At 43.8% G+C, this 18,558-nt stretch overlaps 1 long non-coding RNA gene across 1 annotated transcript in view; it reads left to right on the top strand.

Annotated features, from left to right (window-relative positions):
• LOC123835154 (uncharacterized) overlaps positions 1 to 18,558 on the top strand; it is a 49,100-nt gene that overhangs the window by 13,018 nt on the left and 17,524 nt on the right. The gene's annotated exons all lie outside the window — the stretch shown is intronic.

Raw genomic sequence — 18,558 nt, 5'->3', positions numbered from 1 at the left:
GGGGGACAAGTGAGTACTACAGGCAAGAAAAATATTAGGGGGTTGGGTAACTAAAAATCTGTAGAATTGAATATATCATAGAATTTATGACAGTTCATTACTTTTCAAATTTTGGATTGTGTAAGTAGATTTCCATTAGACAAGAATTGTTGATTCTGACAATAGTCAACATTTCATTTTTTTCCCTCATGAGCCTCTTTCCCCATTTAAGTAATTTGGCTGCAAATAGGGTAAAGAGCAGAGGCAGTGAACCTTACTCACCACTGGGATGTAAATTGATACAGCCACTGTGGAAAACAATACAGAGTTTCCTCAAATTTAAATACAGAAATACCATATGATCCAATCATTCCATTATTGGGTATTTACCGAAGGACAACTAAGACACTAACTCAAAAAGATATATGTATTCCTCTGTTTATTGCAGCATTATTTACAACAGCAAAGGATGAGATCGTGTCATTTGAGACAACATGGATGGACCTAGAGGGTATTATGCAAAGTGAAATAAGTCAGACTGAGGAAGACAAATACCATAGGATTCCACTTATAAGTGGAATCTAAAAACAAAACAAAGCAACTAAAACAGAATCAGACCGATAGATACAGAGAACAAATGGATGGTTGCTGGAGCAGGGGTGGGGAGAGGGGGATGGATAGAAGGTCGGGCAAAATGGATGCAGGGGAGAGGGAGACACAGCCTCCAGTTATGGAATGTTTAAGTCATCGGAATAAAGGGCATAGCATAAGGAAAATATGGTCAATGATACTGTAATAGCAATGTAACAGGACAGATGGTAACCACACTTATGGTGATCGTAGCATGGTGTATAAACTTGTCAAATCACTAGTACACCAGAAACCAGAAACGAATGTAACATTGTGTGTCAACTATCCTCAAAAAAAAAAAAAAAAAGAAAAAGAAAAAAAATTTACTCACCATTACTAAGTAGGTCCATACAACCAAAGGCTTAACCTTTGATTCAGGCTTCTAAAGGCACTGTGTCTCAGTCTGTTTGGGCTGTTACAACAAAGTGCCATAGATGGGGTGGCTTACAAAAATAGATTTATATTGGGGCGCCTGGGTGGCTCAGTTGGTTAAGCGACTGCCTTCGGCTCAGGTCATGATCCTGGAGTCCCGGGATCAAGTCCCGCATCGGGCTCCCTGCTCGGCAGGGGGTCTGGTTCTCCCTCTGATCTCTTCCCACTCGTGCTCTCTGTCTCTCATTCTCTCTCTCTCAAATAAATAAATAAAAAAAATCTTAAAAAAAAATAGATTTATATCTCGTAGTGCTGGAGGCTGGAAGTCTGTGTTCAGGTTACCAGCATGGTTGGGTGAGGACCCTCTTCTGGGTTGCAGATTTCTTATTGTATACTCATGTGGTAGAAGAAATAACAAAACTCTTGGGGGCACCTGGGTGGCTCGGTTGGTTAAGCATCTGGCTCTTGATTTCAGCTCAGGTCATGATCTCAGGGTTGTGAGATCAAGCCTTATGTAGGGTTCCGCGCTGGGCAGGGAGCCTGCTTAGGATTTTCTCTCTCCCTCTGCCCCTCCCTCACTGCACACACGCTCTTGCTCTCTCTAGAAAATAAATAAAAATAATAAAATTCTTGAAAATCCATTATCCAGAGGCAATCACTATTAGTGCTTTGGCATAATGCATTTCTAGACTTACTTCTAATCACATGTCTATCTATAGCCTAAAAAATGAAATACTGTCCATACCATGTATGCATCTTTCTTTGACAAATAGGTACCCATCTCCATAACTACGTAGTATTCCATGGTATGACTGACTGTATCATGATCTACGAGAATAGCAATTTATGGAGCTTTTACTGGATTCCAACTGCGTTATATACATTATCTCAACTAATCCGCATGCCAGCTCTATGGGGATAGGTATGATTTGGTATCTTCACCTAATAAACAGAAAATCGAGGCTTAGGGCTGTCAGCCTGATAGAGTGCACGTCCATCAAGTGCAGGCTACAATGTCAGGAGTCTGACTCTAGCACCCGCACTTCCAACCACTGTGCTTTTGTGCTTTCTACCTTTGGGCACTTTGGTGGCTTCCAGAAAGACATATGCCAACCATTATTTTGGTATAAATGTAATTTATCAAATCTTATAAACATTAAATTTCATAGAACACATTTTTAAAGTAAAAGCAATCAAATTTTATGCCTTTCCCACTGACATTTAATAAACTCAAGTTAGAATGTATGCTGATTCTGTTGTTGGTGGGATTGCTGTGTTCATTCTCCCCGTTCCCCTCCTGTAGTCAGACCTTCCCGGATTTGGGAGACCACGTGGTTCTAAGGCAGCTCTGCTTCACAGAGGCCTCTGGCTGAGTTCCTCAGCTCCTGGCAGTGTCTCTTCCTCTCCAGGCTTAGCCTCGAGGGGCAGTGCCACCCAGGAGATGAAGGCACAGTGTCTTTCCTTCCCAGACCCTGTTTTAGGGCCTCTATGCCACCCCATCCCTTATACCTTTCCCCATGCCCCAAAGTCATACTATGGGTGCTGCATAAGACCCAGTGTGCCCCTTTCCCTAGTCGCAAAGCAGTCATTCCCACTTGCAGAAGAGCAAAGCACCTCTCCTTGCAAAGGTTATTTCTAGCAACTGCTAGCTAGGTGTAACTTGAACCCAATACAATACTTCTCCTGGAAGCAGAGCGAGTTCCTAAGCTGGTAAACCAGACCTCCCACATTGTTCGATTGCGATGCTAAATGAAATCGGCAGATATTTTCCAATTTGATTGAGATTATCTCTGAGAAATGGCCAGTTTAATCCAGATTTCCTCAGATGATGCTCTAATGGCACTCTCATTGAGGCTTCTAAATGTGTTATGTCAGCTGGTAGAAATCTAGGAAATGTACTTAGAAGGGGGACAAATCGATTCTAGTCCCCGGAGGGATCAGTACACACTTAAAAATTCAAAGTGTTCAAACAAGAGCACAGGTAGCCCTAGGAGGGTGCAAAAGCTTTCCAAGAGACACACAAGAACAGGTAATTTAAAGAGGATCAAATTCCAGATTTTCAACTTAATGTATACTATTTCCTACATGGGTCTGCCTGGGAATATGCCTGAGTTCATTGTAGTTCTTTTGCCACTTTACAGAAGTCGGGTAGACCCTTCACCAGTCCTAAATCTTACCAGGTCGCACTGTCCTGGGCATACAAAATATTGGAGCCCCAGGTAAAGGGAAAAACTCCTTTAGTGATTAATGGAAATGTCACAGACCCTTAGAACTTTGTATATTCTTTTTTCTCATATATGTTCATGTTAAGATTGAAGTCTGGTGTTCAGTGAGGTATTTGGGCCTGAGTAGAGATGTTCAGAAATAATATGGGGAGGGGTGGTAAGAACAATAATTTTTCATTTACTTTCCTTTTCCAATCCCTGGACTGGTTAACATAAATCAGTTCTGAAGGAGAGTTTTATGAGAGCAAAGCAATGACAGTGTCGATAGGAAATAATATCCCCCATGGGGCGCCTGGGTGGCTCAGTTGTTAAGTGTCTGCCTTCGGCTCAGGTCATGATCTCAGGGTCCTGGGATTGAGCCCCACATCGGGCTCCGTGCTCGGCGGGAAGCCTGCTTCTCCTTCTCCCTCTCCCACTCCCCCTGCTTGTGTTCCCTCTCTCCCTGTGTCTCTCTCTGTCAAATAAATAAAATATTAAAAAAAATAATATATCCCCCAAAACCAGCTTTGGAAAAAAAAACCTTATCAGAACATAATTCTTTTCAATTTCTCTCATTATTCATCTCTCAACTCTTTCATTAGTTCGAAAGAAAAGACTTTGAAATAGCTAGAGCAGCATGATAGTTAAGCTGATTCCATTAAATGTAGCTGAAAAAATTTCTTAAACCACCAAAATTTTTAATATACATTGGATAGAAACTAAGGATACAACTTTTATATTTCTTTCACAGTTGGTATGCATTGTTCAAAAATGTTAAAACCCCTTTTATCAAATCATCATGAAATATAGGTACTCAATCATTTTAATTTCATCTTTTAAAATGTTTAAAATTTCTTACTTCCGGGGCGCCTGGGTGGCTCAGTTGGTTAAGCGACCGCCTTCGGCTCAGGTCATGATCCTGGAGTCCCGGGATCGAGTCCCGCATCGGGCTCCCTGCTCAGTGGGGAGTCTGCTTCTCCCTCTGACCCTCTCATGCTCTCTCTCTCTCATTCTCTCTCTCAAATAAATAAATAAAATCTTAAAAAAAAAAAAAAATTCCTACTGCCAAAGAGCAAAATATAGAATTACATGCTAGCTGCTTGACCAATTAGTGCTAGTGTTATGTAGTCATACTTTTCTCTTTCACCAAATACATGGGAAAATTTTGATCATATCTAACAAAGTTTTTTTTTTAAATGTGTGATTCTTTTAACTTAATTTGAAAAATTTTAATTCCAGTACAGTTAATATGCAGTGTTAAATTAGTTTCAGGTGTAAAATATAGTGATTCAACAATCTATGTATTACTCAATGCTCATCAACGTAAGTGTATCTTTTTTTTTTTTTTTTTTTTTTTTAAAGAGAGAACATACACACAGATGGTGGGGAGAAGTAGAAAGAGAGGGAGAGAGAGAATCTTAAGCAGGCTCCATGTCCAGCATGGAGCCCCACATGGAGCTCAATTTCACAACCCTGAGATCATGACCTGAGTCAAAATCGAGAGTCTGAAGCTCAATGAACTGAGCCTCGAGGAGCAGGGCCACGAGATAAGTGTACTCTTAATCCCCTTCACCTATTTTACCCGCCCCGCCCCTTCCTCCCCTCTGGTAAACATCAGTTTATTCTCTATAGTTAAGAGTCTGTTTTTTGGTTAGTCTCTTTTTTTCATTTTGTCTCTTTCATTTATCTCTTTGTTCACTTGTTTTGTTTCTTACATTCCACATCTGAGCGAAATCATACGGTATTTGTCTTTCTCTGACTTTTTTCACTTAGCATTACACTCTCTAGCTTCATCCATGTTGTTGTAAATGGCAAGATTTCATTCTTTTTATAGCTGAATAATATTCCATTATATATATAATATACTACAACATCTTCTTTATCCATTCCTCTATCGATGGACACTTGGGCTGCTTCCATAATTTGGCTATTGTAACTAATGCTGCAGTAAACATAGGGGTATGTATATCCTTTTGATTTAGTGTTTTTGTATTCTTTAGGTAAATACCCAGTAGTGTGATTACTGGATCATATGGTAGTTCTATTTTTAACTCTTTGAGAAAGCCCCATACTGTTTTCCACACCTCCACTGTTTTCCAGTTTGCATTCCTAGTTTGCATGAGTGTTCCTTTTTCTCCACATCCTTGCCAACACTTGTTTCTTGTGTTTTTGATCTTAGCCATTCTGACAGGTGCGAGGTGATAGCTCATTGTACTTTTAATTTGCATTTCCCTGATGATGAGTGATGTTGAGCTTCTATTCATGTGACTGTTGGTCATCTGTATGTCTTCTTTGGAGAAATTCCTGTTCATGTCTTCTGCCCATTGTTTAATGGGTTATTATTTTTTTTTTTTGGTGTTGAGTTGTATAAGTTCATATATTTCAGATACTAACCCTTTATTAGTTACATCATTTGCAAATATCTTCTCCAATTCAGTAGGTTGTCTTTCAGTTTTGTTGATTGTTTCCTTTGCTGTGCAGAAGCTTTTTATTTTGATGTAGTTCCAGTAGTTTTTGCTTTTGTTTCCCTTGCTTGAGGGACATATCTAGAAAGATGTTGCTATGGCTGATATCAGAGAAATTATTGCCTGTGCTGTCTTCTAGGATTTTTATCATTTCAGGTCTCACATTTAGGTCCTTAATACATTTTGAGTTTACTTTTGCGTATGGCCTAAGTATTTTGTGTATAATCTATTTCATTCTTTTGCATATAGCTGTCCAATTCTCCCAATACTATTTGTTGAAGAGTCTGTCTTTTTCCTATTGCCTATTCTTCCACCCTCTGTCAAAGATTAATTGAAAATATAATTGTGGGTTTATTTCTGGGTTTTCTATTCATTCCATTGATCTATGTGTCTGTTTTTGTGCCAGAACCATGCTGTTTTGATCACTACAACTTTGTAATATAACTTGAAAGCTGGATTGTGATACCTCCAGCTTTGTTTTTCTTTTTCAAGATTGCTTTGGCTATTTGGAGTCTTTTGCGGTTCCATACACATTTTAGGATTGTTTGTGAAAAATGCTGTTGGTATTTTGATGAGTGCCTTAAATTAGTAGACTGCTTGGGGTAGTATGGAATTTTAACAATGTTTGTTCTTCTGATTCATGAGTGTGGAATATCTTTCCATTTGTTTGTGTTGTTCTTAGTTTCTTTCATCAGTGTTTTATAGTTTTCAGAGTACAGGTCTTTTACCTCCTTCGTTAATTTTTTCCCCAGGTATTTTTTTTTTTTTTTTTGGTGCAATTGTAAATGGGATTGTTTTCTTAATTTCTCTTTCTGCTGCTTCATTATTAACATATAGAAATGCAACAGATTTCTGTTTCCTGTGATCTTACTGAATTCATTAATCAGTTCTAGTAGTTTTTTTTTGGTGGAGTCTTTTGGGTTTTCTATATATGGTATCATGTCATTGGCAAATAGTGAAAATTTTACTTCTTCCTTACCAATTTGGGTGCATTTTATTCCTTTTTCTTGTCTGATAGGTGTGGCTAGGACTTCAGGTATGATGTTGAATAAAAGTGGTGAGAGTAGACATCCTTGTCTTGTTCTTGACCTTAGGGGAAAAGCTTTCAGTTTTTCGCCATTGAATACTGATGTTAGCTATGTGTTTTTCATATGTGTCCTTTATTATGTTGAGGTATGTTCCCTCTAAACATACTTTGTTGAGGGTTTTTTATCATGAATGGATGTTGTACTTTGTCAGGTTCTTTTCCTATATATATTGAAACCATATGGTTTTTATCCTTTCTCTTATTGATGTGTGATGTATCACACTGATTAATTTGCAAACAATGAACCACCCTTGTATCTTGGGAATAAATTCCACTTGATTGTGGTGAATGATTTTTTTAATGTATTGTTGGATTTGATTTATTATTATTTTGTTGAAGATTTTTACATGTATGTTCATCAGAGATATTGGCCTGTAGTTCTCTCTTTTTTTTTTTTGTAGTGTCTTTATCTGATTTTGGTATCAGGGTAATATTGGCCTACAGAAGGAATTTGGAAGTTTTTCTTCATCTTCTATTTTTTGGAATAGTTTGAGAAGAATAGATATTAACTCTTCTTTAAATGTTTGGTAGAATTCACCTGTGAAGTGGTTTGGTACTGGATTTTTGTTTGTTGGGAGTTTTTTGATTACTGATTCGAGTTCATTGCTGGCCTATTCAAATTTTGTTTCTTCTTGATTCAGTTTTGGGAGGTCATAGGTTTCTAGGAATTTATCTGTTTCTTCTAGGTTGTCCACTTTGTTGGCATATAATTTTTCCTAATATTCTCTTACAATCTTTTGTGTTTCTGAGGTGTTGGTTGTTATTTCTCCTTTCTCCTTTTTAAATTTGGCTTCTCTCTCTTTGTCATCATCATGGTCATCGTGGTCTTCTTATCCTCCCCCTCCCCCCCCTCCTCCTCCTCCTTTTGTGAGTTGGCTAAAGGTTTATCAGTGTTGTTGATTTTTTCAGAAACCAGTTCCTGGTTTCATTGATCTGTTGTGGGTTTTTTTGTTGTTGTTTTTGTTTTTAGTTTCTATTTTGTTTATTTCTGTTTCTAATCTCATCTTTATTGTTTCCTTCCTTTTATTGGTTTTGGGTTTTATTTGTTTTTCTCGCTCCTTTAGGTATCAGGTTAGGTTGTTTATTTGAGATTTTTCTTCTTGAAGTAGGCCTGTTGTTGTAAGCTCTTAGAACAGCTTTTACTGCATCCCAAAGATTTTGGACTGTTATGTTTTCATGTCTTCATGTATTTTTTTTATTTCCTCTGATTTCTTGGTTGACCCATTTGTTGTTTAGTAACATGTTGATTAACCTCCATGTATTTGTGCTCTTTCCAGATTTTTTCCTTGTGGTTGATTTTTGTTTGATAGCATTGTGGTCAGAGAAGATGCATGGTATGACTTCAGTCTTTTTGAATTTGTTGGGACTTGTTTTGTGACCTAATATGTGGTCTGTTCTGGAGAATGTTCCATGGTGCACTTGAAAAGAATGTGTGTTCTGTTGTTTTAGGATGGAATGTTCTAAATATGTCTGGGTCCAATGTGTCATTCAAAGCCACCGTTTCCTTGTTGATTTTCCATTTTGATGATTTGTCCACTGATGTAAGTGAGGAGTTAAAATCCCCTACTGTTACTGTATTACTATCGATTACTTTCTTGTGTTTGTTAGTAACTGCTTTATATATTTGGTGCTCCCATGTTAGGTGCATAAATATTTACAGTTCTAGCTTTTTGCTGATTGTTTTCTTCATGATTATATAGTGTCTTTTGTTTCTTGTTACAGTCTTTGTTTAAAAGTTTATTTTGTCCAATTTAAGTATTGCTATCATGGCTTTCTTTTTCACATGTCTGTGCATGATAAATGCTTCTCCATCCCCTCACTTTCAATTTGCATGTGTCTTTAGGTCTGAAATGAGTCTTTTGTAGGCAGCATATAGATGGGTCTTTTTTTTTTTTAAGATTTTTCTTTATTTATTTGACAGAGAGAGACACAGCAAGAGTGGGAACACAAGCGGAGGGAGTAGGAGAGGGAGAAGCAGGTTTCCCACTGAGTAGGGAGCCTGATGCGGGGCTCGATCCCAGAACCCTGAGATCATGACCTGAGCCGAAGGCAGACGCTTAACGACTGAGCCACCCAGGCGCCCCTGTCTTGTTTTTTTTAATCCATTTTGTCACCCTATGTCTTTTGGTTGGAGTGTTTAGTCCAGCTACATTCAAAGTAATTACTGATAGATATGTATTTATTGCCATTTTGGTGCTTGTCTTATGGTTGTTGGTTTTTTTTTCTTTTTTTTTGGTCTTATGGTTATTTTCATAGTTCTTCTCTGTTCCTTTCTTTCTTTGCTCTTTTCTTTCATGATTGGTTGGATTCCTTGAGTGATATACTTGGATTCCTTTCTTTTTATTTTTTGCGTATCTCTTGCTGGTTTTTGATTTGTGTTACCATTAGGTTTGTAAATAACATCTTCTGCATATAGCAGTCTATATTAAGCTGATAGTTGCTTAAGCAGGAATGCATTCTTACTTCCCCCCACCCCCCACCCCCACATTTTAGGTTTATGGTGGCATAGTTTACATCCTTTTATTTGGTGAGTCCCTTGACTGATTTTTGCAGATGTACTTATTTTTACTGTTTTTGTGCCTCCTACTTTCTTTACTCTCTTTTTTTTTTTTTTTTAAGATTTTTATTTAATTATTCAACAGCGATAGGGAGAGAGCACAAGTAGGCAGAGTGGCAGACAGAGAGAGAGGGAGAAGCAGGCTCTCCACCCAGCAGGGAGCCCGATGCGGGGCTCAATCCCAGGACCCTGGGATCATGACCTGAGCCGAAGGCAGCTGCTTAACCAACTGAGCCACCCAGGCGCCCCTCTTTACTCTTTCTTATGGTCTTGCTTTTCCACTCAGAGAATCCCCTTTAACATTTCTTATAGGGCTGATTCAGTAGTCCTGAATTTCTTTAACTTTTGTTTGTCAGGGAAACTCCTTATTGCTCCTTCTATTCCTTCTTTATCCTTCTTCCAGCCTTGCTGGAATAGAATATTCTTGGCTGCAGATTTTTTTCTTTCATTACGTTGAATATAGCATGCCACTTTCTTCTGGCCTGAAAAGTTTCTGCTGAAAAATCAGCTGATAGCTTTATGGGGTTTCCCTTGTATGTAACTGCTTTCTTTTCTCTTGCTGCTTTTAAACATTTCTCTTTATCACTACTTTTGCCATTTTAATTTCTATGTGTCTTGGTGTGGACCAGCTTGGGTTGATTTTGCTGGGGGATCTCTTTGCTCCTGGATCTAGAATACTGTTTCCTTCCTCAGATTTGAGAAGTTTTCAGCTATTATTTCTTCAAATAAATTTTCTGCCCCCTTTCCTCTCTTTTCTCCTTCTGGGGTATCCATAATGTGAATGTTATTATGCCTGATGGTGTTGCTGAGTTCCCTAAGTCTATTCTCATTTTGCATAACTTTTTTTTTCTCTCAACTGCGCATAACTTTTTTTTTTCCTGCTCAGCTTGATTACTTTCCATTACTCTGCCCTCCAGGTCACTGATTTGTTCTTCTGCTTCCTCTAGTCTACTATTTATTCTATCTAGTGTATTTTTAATTTATTTCTTGTGTTCTTTATCTCTGATTGGTTCTTTTTGTGAGGGCCTCACTGAGGTCCTCCACTCTTTTTTCAAGTCCGGTGAGTATCTTTATGATCATTATGTTAAATTCTCTATCAGGCATATTCCTTATTTCCATTTCACTTAGGTCTCTTGCTGTTATTTTGTCCTGTTCTTTCATTTGGGACATATTCCTCTGGCTCTTCATTTTATCTAACTCTGTGTCTCTTTCTGTGTGTTAGGAAAGTCCGCTATGTCTCTTGCTCTTGAAAGTAGTAGCCTTCTGAAGAAGTCCTTTTGTGCCCTGCAGTGCAGTGTCTCCTGTTCACCAGAACCTGGTTCTTCAGGGGTGTCTCCTATGTGTGTTGCGTGTATCCTGCTGTTGTAGCTGAGCTGCTTTTTCCCTTAGTCTGGTCGTCTGCAGTGGCTCACTTTGCCTGTTGTGGGCAGTGTTTGGTCCCTGTGGTGTTAGTGTGCCGTTCTGGGCCACCTGAGGTTTGAGTGGAGTCATACCAGGTGTTTGCAAGATACAGTAGCACTGAAGTGCAGGGTGCTTTCCCTGTGTTGTGCCCTGAGAAGTTTTCCTTGGTGGGTGGGGCCTGTAGTCAGACCAGCTGTCTGCCCCCAGGCCACTGCCGGAGGGGCAGTCTGGCTGCTGTGCGTGGTTATCTTTTCCCTGTCCCCAGGGCAGGGGTCCCTTTGGAGTGGTGCTGGCCTCTGTTGGAGCTGCTTACACATTGCCAGGCTTGTGGTACTGCTTTGGAGGGGCTCTGGCCAAGAGCATATTGGAGGGGGTGGATCTGCCACATTCACGGGGCGAGATGTGCAGTGTTTGCGAGGTTTGCGGGTAGGTCCGCTGCGAGAGGGGACCTGTCACTAAGCAGAACTGAGGCCAGCTGGCTTGGAGGGGGCGGCTCAGCAGAGCAAGTGGGGGCTGGGGGAGGTACGGTGTTATCAAGGTTTGCCAAACGCTGGTCTTCTAGGGGAGGGGACCCAGAGTGCCAGGACTGAGGTAGTTCTGGCTGAAGGGGGCAGATCTGCCACAGCATGGGGTGGGGAGGTGATGGGGGGTGAGGGGTGGCCTGGGGCTGTGCTATTAGCAAGTAAGGCAGCAAGTGTGGGTGGGGTGCTTCTTCCCGAAGGTGGCCGTGTGTTTGCCTTGGGGGTGCAGGGGAGGGAAACGGTGTCAGCCAGCTCCTCTGTTCCTGGAGGAGTTCCCCCAGTGATCCCTGAGACCACAACAACGCTCCCTCTGGTACGGCCCAGGCGTTTTTCAAACTGCTGCCTCTCTGCTGTATCTCCGGGCTTGTTTGTGGTGCTTTCTCTCTAACGGTGGGGACTCCGTTTCCTCTTGCCCTCCAGGCTCAGAGTCGAGCCTGCTGATTTTTTAAATTCCAGGTTTTAAGTCGCCCTGGTTGTAAGAACTCATGAAATTATTCAGAAAAATTGAAAGTAAAATTGGGAAAAGTTTAAACCAAATACCAGCTGAAAGAAACCCTGTGAAGCTGCATTGATACAAAATAAAATAGGTTTTAAAGCAGAACCATTACTGTGGACAGAGAGTCTCTAAATAATGGTGAAAGCTTTTGTTCACCAGGAACATATTACAGTTCTTAACTTTTACGTCAACCAATAACATTCTGTTTATGCAAAATATGTTAAGCAAAACTTGGCAGAATTGCAAGGAGAAATTGAAATCATATAGGATATTTTAATACCTTTTAGTAGTTGATAGGTGAGGTCATTTTTAACAATCAGTAAGGACAGAAAAGATTTGAACAGCAGAATTAACAAAGTTGTTCCATGACCACATGTAGGACATTGCTCTCAACAAAGGAAAAGAAATATACCTTCTTGTCAGACACGTATAAGCCATTTATGAAAATTGACTGTGTAGAGGGTCATAAAGCAAGCTTCAACACATTTCCAAGAACTTCTGTCGACCACATTCTCTGACCACAATGCAATCAAGCTAGAAATCAATAACAAAACATAGAGAACCCCATCCATTTGGAAGGTAGGAGATATACTTCTGCATAATTCATGGGTCAAACAGAAATCATAAAGAAAATTAGAAACTATTTAAACTGATAATAAAAATGCTACAAAAGGAGGCCTATGGGATGCCATAAAAGAGAAAAGTTAACCTTAAGTGCTTACATTAGAACAACAAAAAAAGGCTGAACATTACTGAGTTTACTGACCCATTTAAGAAGTTATAAGAATATAATAAACTTAAGGAAAGCAGAAGGAAGGAAAAATAAAGAGCTGAAGTGAAAGATATAGAAAAGAATTAAATATTATTTTTGAAGATTTTATTATTTGACAGAGAGAGAGCAGAAGCAGGGGGTGGGGGTGGCAGAGGGAGAGGGAGAAGCAGGCTCCCCGCTGAGGGGCTCAATCCCAGGCCCCCAGATCATGACCCCAGCCGAAGGCAGATGCTTAACCGACTGAGCCACCCAGGCACCCCCAGAATTAAGTATTATTAACAAAGTAAAATGCTGGTTTTTGGAAAGAAGAAAATTGGCAAGCATCTGGCTGGGCAGCAGGTCTAGAAAAGTCATTGATCCAGATGGATGCAGGAGGACTGCAAGGCCCGTAAGTGATATGTCTAAGAAGAAGGGAACAGATGGGTTACCTCACGTTTTTGAACTCAGGGTGAGGAGACTGGTGTTTCTTGCAGAGACTTTGGAGACAAATTAAGAGTAGATGATGGAAAACTAGGCACCTGAAGACAGCTGGGGGCCGGCCAGGGCCCTAGGGGGAGGAGGGGCAGGGAGGGGGTTTCAGCCAGGGCCATGCAGGATGTGGGGGGGCAGGACGGGGTGGGGTGGGGGGCAGTCTGGGCCCTGTGGGGTGCGGTGGGGTGGGGCTTTTTCAGGAGGACAGGGGTGGAGTCAGGCTGGATGAGGAGGCAGGGCAGCTGGAGGGTCAGACTGTGAGGGACTGCTGGGGCGCGGGGTGCTCACAGGGACTTGAGCAAGAGGCTGGGGGATCTGATGGTGGCTGGAGGAGCAGGGCTTCCTCCAGGTTTGTGTTCTTTGACCCAGTGATGGCCACCTGAAAATGGCGGTGGGTCTGCAGGAGGGTTCAAAGCCACAGATGAAGCTTCTGGCGGGGGGTGGAGGGTGATGGGGAGGCCGGCTTGTCATTTCCCTACCCTGCAGGCTGTGCTCCCTGATGGCTCACACTATCATCTTAGTTTCACCAGCAGAAGTGGGGAGCACTCTTCCTCCAGGCAATTCGCAAATAATAGAAGTACACACTGTTCTCTTTTAAAAACTGTTTACAGTTCTTAAAAAAAGCTTATTTCAAAAAATAGCATTTGGGTCAACTAATTTATAGTATAATAAGTAGAACCATCAGATGCACAAGTATAATGAACAAATCTTAATTATTCATCACTAAGTGTTGTGTTAAGATGTCTGGAATCTATAATATGGTTACTTTTGAAGACAACTTTCCTTTCAATGTGCTAAGAATAGGAGTGTGCCCTATTTCTAACAAATGGTTTCACGGTACCAGAAAATGAACCTCTGTCGCCATCCGAGAAACCACATGTCTGCTTTTTTATTCTCAGTTATATCTTTCCTTTTGCGTGTTTTAATTTTAATATGTCTAGGCTAAGAGAAAATTACTTTTAAAAGGAAAGCAAATGGCTTACTTTTGTAAAAATTTTTTGGTAAAGTTTTGAAAACAACTTTTTATTGTGGACCATTTCAAGCACCTGCTAGGTGCCCAGCTTTGTCACAGCCACCAGTCTGTCCCTGTCGTCACATGGCCTTCAGTCATGGGATTAGGGCCTGCCCTACTCAGTGACCTCACTGAGCTTGATCACATGTGCCACGACCCTGTTTCCACATAAGGCCACATTCCCAGGTGCTGGGGGTGAAGACTTCAGCGAGTCTTTTTGGGGGACACAATTCAACCTGCAGTAGCTGTTTAGAACTGGGATTAAGAGCATGGGCTTTGGAATGAGGCCTGTCATCAAGCCCCAAAGTCCTCGAATTCCAAGTGGTACCAGCCTGGCCGGGTTACCACCTCAGAGCCGATAAAGACTACCTCAGATGTTGTGTGAGGATCCGAGAGCGCCTGGCAGGAAATGCACCCCCTGGTTTGTAGCTTCTCCTCCCTCTTGTCCTTTGCGTTGTTATTTGTGGTGCTAGTGGTTATTAATAGATTGTGGTCGAAGCGGCCTCATCCAGAAGGCGAGGTCGCAGCGAGGCTTGAAGGTGCGGTGAGGGAGGTGGCTGAGCTGAAATCGGGGCCGGCGGGGGGGTGCTGTTCCAGGGAGAGAAAATCGCTGGAGCAAAAACCTTAAGATGCTGTGATGTCGCTCTACTTTTAAAATTTTCACCCTGTGCGCTAGGGCTCCTGAGGGCTGAGATTTGTCGTGTTCACAGATGGGGCCCAGACCCCTCGGACTGTGCCTGGCCCGTGATAGGTGCTTTGTGCACAGCATAATAGTTGCTAAATAAATTAATTAATATGGAATTCTAATTGATCACTACTAAACAACTACTCTCTTTGATGTGGTTCTGGCAAGTAACAGGGATGATGTCATTCCAGGCTGGTTTATTGGAAATCCCCCAACCAGGGACCATCCACCTGACCCCCTTCCACCTGCCAACTCCTTCCACCCGCTACTTCTGATTATGAATTATCCCAAGGGCTGTTCCTCAAACAGCATTTTTTTTTTTTTGGAAGTTTCTGGAAATTGTTTCAGCTGTTAAAAAGAAGACAAGGTGCAGAGAAAGATGGTACATGGGAATTCTCAAAATATGGAATGGCTGCTTCTGGATTTTAAGAGGGTCAGGAGTGAGCTTATCAAATCCTCTGCGTCTCTGGAGGTGTGAAGGGCTCTCTTGGTGCTCATGTCTCTCTGGTCTTTTCCACTCCCAGCTCCGGAAGCCAGCCTCATTTTTGTCTCTGAACAGGCGTGGCTGTCCTTTTCTCCATTCTCCTCCCACGGGAAGGGAGCTTGGCCCTTGTGCTGTTCCATGCTCTACTATCCCAACCAGTCGGGGCAGCCCTCTGCTGTGACCGCTCACAGGCGGTGGGGGGTCTGCGGGCATCCACGTCCCCTCCTCTGAGAAGGAGGTGCCCTTTGTGTCAGGGAGCAGGGCGCACGCCCTCAGGAGCCTGCCTCCGGAACTCAAATGTTAAAGCATAAGGCAGAGAAGACGGCTGCCTCGGAATTTATAGATGACACTCCATATTCTGCGGCGCCTCTCTACCTTTATGAAGTAACCTGGCAATTTAGGGGAACGGCTTCACGTGCTTGGAGCATGTCACCAGCCCCTGATCCTAGTGGATATACTGGCTGTTACCAACCACTCATCAAACGTTGGGCGGACATTCATGAAGCTCCTCTCGGGCCCAGGGATGAGCCAGTGTAAGAGTATGGAGACGAGTGGGCTACCCTTCCCTTCCTTGAGGGACTCGGGGGACCGCAGCATCAGTGAGGACAAGGCCTGCCGCTAACACTGGCAGGTCCTTCCACGTTCAGGGGGTACCTTACACGTGACCGTATGCGTGTGCACACGTATTTGTCCATCTCAGTAACTGGACAGAGGGAAAAGCCAGGTCAGGAAAGGCGAGGGGTTTTACAACAGTTTCCTGGTGCGCAGGGCAGTACTGAGAAGCCCATCTTCTGTCCCCAGGTGCCAGGGGGCCTCCAGCACCACCCTCCGCCATCCAGGCAGGAGGCAGGGTGGACCAGGCCTCCGGAAGTGTGGCTCGCCGTTGTCGGAGCGGGGAGGTATCCGTCTGTGAGCTGGGGAGAGTCCTGCGAGCCTCCACGGTGGAGGTAGCTTTTGATTTGGCCCCAGAGAAAGTGGTTGAATGTCTGCAGGTGGGAAGCGAGGTGGGGGACCAGTTCAGGCCGGTGGGCAGGCGTGCAAGGCCTGGTGCTTTGAGAAGGGCAGGGAGCAGGTGCATCGGAGGCTCAGCAGGAGGAGAGGGCTGCGGGGGCCTGGTCCCCACTCCTGTGGGGCCTATGATGGTTTTTGAGCAGTGAAATGAGTTGATGAGAGTTTTTTTTTTTTTTTTTAAGACTTTATTCATTTATTTGAGACTGAGAGCATGAGCCCCGGGGGCAGGGGGGTGGGCAGAGGAAAAGCGAGAAGCAGACTCCCCGCTGAGCAGAGCACCTGACGTGGGGCTCTATCCCAGAACCCTGGGATCATGACCTGAGCCGAAGACAGACGCTCAACCACTGAGCAACCCAGGTGCCCAAGATGATGAGAGTTTTGGTTTAAAAATGCAACTTAACAGCTGTGACGAATGTAAATTGGAAGGGTCAGCTTTTGGGGCTTATCAGTCTGGATGCATTCGAAGGCTGTCAGAAAGGCTGCCACTTTATGGTCTTTTCAAGGGGCGGGAAGGAGAGGAGGAGGATTAAAAAGCTCCCGGAAGGTTCGGAGGTTGCCAGCATCTCTGCTTCGTGTGTGAGGACAGCGAGTTCCACGTGAGGCGCCTGCGGGGTGTTTCGGAGAAGGTGGTGACTGGGCAGGAGTTTGGGGGCTGGGGCCGCAGATAGAGGTTAAGGTCTCCTGAGCGTGACCCTCTCCCCGTCCCCCTGGCCAGCCCGTGGGGAGGCCTCGCGGCCCGAAGGGAGCCGACCCCATGGCTTGGGGAGCCTTGTTGGCCAGGAAGCCAAAGCAAGGAGGGCGCCAGGTGTGCGTGGGCCACAGGCAGGGGCCTGCTCTCTCTCCTCGGGTCTGCTGGCCGGGAGGTCGCCAAGGCTCGTGGGCAGCAGCTTGCGGTTCCCTTGGTCTTTACAGCTGAGGCCGCGGCCCTAAGCAGCCCAGGGCGAGGCTTCGGGCCACTTCTTATTTCTCCCAGGCCTCCGCAGCACAGCTTGGAAGAGGCATGAAGGAAGGGAAGGGACCTGTTCCCAGGCACGTGCGCTCGGCTGGCGGGGAGAGGCTCTGCCCCTGCAGGAGGGTCCGACGCCTTTCTCCCTGGGGCTGGGAGGAGGGGTGTTTCCCTGCCTTCTGGGACTGTTGTGGTGACCAGTCTCCTGGTTGCCGGAGCAGGGGATGGGAGACGGCCAGAAGCTCCCGACACTGGCGAGTGGGGCAGCTGTGAGACCAGTCCTGCATCTCCAACCTACCAGACAGACGGAGGTGCCCCTTAGGCTCTGGTGTCAGAGGAGAGTAGGTGATTGTGATGCGGGCTTTCCAGAGAGGGAAGCCCATACTTGAAATCAGAGCAGCGTTTCAGCGAGTCTTCAGATTCCCATCTGTGAGTTCTTGGAGGTGGAGGGCAGCAGTATTTCAAGCACGGAAGGTTCTAGAAGGAACTAGGTACCTTTGAGAGCCAGGTGATAATTGTACCATGCCCTTGCTTCGGTCGATGTCTAAGGTAAATTCTGTGCAGTGTGTTAAGTCCAAGAAATAAAATCAGGCTATGTGTATGTAAGTGAAACTTATTTTCTAAGTATTTCCCTCCGGGTTGGAATTTTCTCCTGAGAGCGCTATTATGCAAAGCAATATTTTCTTTTTGGTGAAAGAGCTTTGGAAGTAAATCCTTTGGAATCCACCTGTGGATTATTTTGACTGTCTCCCTTCCCAGAAAGGCTGCCTGCTGAGTTTTTCTTCCCCAAAGACAGATGGATTCAGTAAGGAAGTAACAAATATAACCAAAATACCCGGAAGATTATACTTGTTTAGGGCAGAGTGTCTAAGCTCATTCCTTACTGACATCTTGGGCTGGATACTGTGTCATGGGGACCATCCTCTGTAGCCTCTGTGGTCTCTACCCACCAGATGCCAGTAGGACACGCCACCCCCCACCTCTAGTGGTGACAACCAAAAATGTCTCCACTTGGCCACATGTGCCCTAGGCTCCAGCATCTCCCCTGGTTGAGAACCAGTGGTTTAAGAGGATTGTCTGCTCATGCATTTCTGTAGGAGAATCTAGGAAATGTCATTGGTTTAGTAAATCTGTTTAGTTTTTCTTAGAGATTAGAATATAAAACGGTATGGACGCCCTTCTTTTCTGGAACAGATGTGGTTAGTGTTGATACGCTCTTTCATATTCATCACTCATTTGCTCACAAGCCTTTGGGTGCGTGAGCTCCTCCTTGGTGTGAGGGCCACGGCGGGGCGGGCGGTGGGGCAGGGGGCAGGCCCAGCCAGTGGCAGTGAGCGGGCGGCGCAGGGGGTCCCCTCGAGCCTCCCGGGGAGCAGGTGTTGTAAACAGCTGAGGGTCGTCCAGCAACGGTGCCAAGGTGGATTCTCTCAGGTCAGTGAGGCCTTTCCCTTAGAATCCTTCCTTC

This window comes from Mirounga angustirostris, unplaced genomic scaffold (genome assembly GCF_029215605.1).
Source record: "Mirounga angustirostris isolate CCGP_5_RB_7025 unplaced genomic scaffold, mMirAng1.0.hap1 SCAF_12, whole genome shotgun sequence".
NCBI lineage: Eukaryota > Metazoa > Chordata > Mammalia > Carnivora > Phocidae > Mirounga > Mirounga angustirostris.
The sequence above is the reverse complement of the archived record's forward strand: the minus strand, read 5'-3'. Positions and strand labels throughout refer to the sequence as shown.